Genomic DNA, 1,859 nt, shown 5'->3' with positions numbered 1-1,859 from the left:
TAAACCAGACTATTGTTACTATTGAATCATATTCCTTACATTACATGTCTGTAGTTTTGATCCTGCTTTTTTAATGAAAATCAAAACAGAATTCAATTCTAATTTTGTGTTTTCAGTTTCTTGGACTATTTTCTCACGTGAGACAATGGCTTCTTCATTTTTTTCTAGTGAGCTTTTAATCTCAGCCCATATTTTAGCCTGTTAGCTAATTTTTAAGTTGATTTTACATTTTAAAAATACAGTTGATACATTTTTATATTTTAATGAAAGCACAAATCAGACACATTACAAAAAATTCTTTTGTATTTTATATCAACTTCTTTCAGATGTTTATGTCTCTGAATCACATAGGTGACAGGGGCAAAAGAAGAGTGAAAGACGGCTCCCAGGTGTTTGGTGGGGGTAACCTGGGGGACTGTGATGCCATTTGAATATTCCATTTTGGACATGTTAAGTTTGAGATGTTGTTTGGATAATCCTTTGATGATATATGAAGTTTAAAACTCATGAACGAGTTAAAAGCTGGAGATGTAAATGTAGTTGTCATCGTTGTATGTGTACTATTTAAAATAACACAACTTGAGTTTATCAGGAGAGGGTATAAAGGGAGAAGAAAAAATCCAGTCCTGAGGAATGCCAACAATTAGATTTTGGGTAGAAGAGGAAGAGTACACAAAGAATCAGAGAAGGGACCAATTATGTAGTAGGGAAATGAGGAGATGCTGTATTACAGAATCCAAGAAAAAGATTCTGTAATAAGTTTCTGTTAAAGGCTACTCTTATTGGTTTAGGGGTAGCATTAAATTAGCCGTTTAGATAATCTAGATTTGTCAGAGTAAGTAAAATTCACCCAGCCAAATATAAAATTGAACATGACCTGGATGGAATGAAGTGAGCAACCATCTAGTTAATATTTGGAATGTCAGGAAAAAATTAACCTGTCCAATCTCTAGCATCTCTCATTCATCCTGTGAGAATAGGTAGCATAATGGTTTCAGACTGAAGAGTAGAGCAGTTGAGATAGGTGTTTAAAAGACTCCATAGTGTTTCTAAACATCTTCTGGTTCTGGAACATTGTATTGCTTGCCCTTTTTAGCTAGTTTAAACAGAAAAGGAAGTTACTGAATATTCAGAGAATCAGGATTGGGGGCCACACAGGAAGAAAACCAAATGATATTTTCTAGGATTCCTTGTAGGCACATTCTTGTGATAGTGGACACATGCCCCGAAGTTCTTACTGAGGACAGTGACTTAAGATGTGGCTGCTAAATTCTCTGATGTCTCAGCTTCTGAAAGCTTTCTATTTCTCTTCCAAACTCCCTTTTCCTTTCCAATAAGATAGATTAAGTGCTTCAGGCCATCTTGTCTTGTTTTCTTTATGGAAATCTGTGGCGGTGTGTCTGACATGCTTCCTTGTGCCCTGATTGCAAGGGAGGTGGGGGAAGCAAGCACCTGATTTCTATCTTGCACTGGTGGGTCTCGCAGTCTGGAAAATTATCAAACTGTAGGAAGGGTGTTCTGAAGATACTGGAAAACCACAAGTATGACAAAGACAGAAAATAGATGAACCCCAATAAGGTCACCTAAAGCTTCAGTGATGGGAAAACTAAAGACTACTTAAGAAAAATAGGGCCTAAGCTAGTTTTGTAATTATTCTATATCGTTTCCACTTGTGAGATTTTGAAACTAGCTTCTATCTTGCTAAAAAAGAGAGAGAAAATTAATTTCTACAGTTTGATTTTTAAAAGAACATGAGAACAATAAATAAGCATGAGTCTTATTTTTTCTAACTTGCTTTTCCTATATTTTCTTCTTCTTATTTAGTCCTCTCAAATGAATGTCATTGTCTGGAATGGACT

Source organism: Propithecus coquereli, unplaced genomic scaffold (genome assembly GCF_000956105.1).
Source record: "Propithecus coquereli isolate 6110/MARCELLA unplaced genomic scaffold, Pcoq_1.0 Scaffold1, whole genome shotgun sequence".
In the NCBI taxonomy this organism is placed as follows: domain Eukaryota; kingdom Metazoa; phylum Chordata; class Mammalia; order Primates; family Indriidae; genus Propithecus; species Propithecus coquereli.
This window is presented reverse-complemented; position numbering follows the sequence as displayed.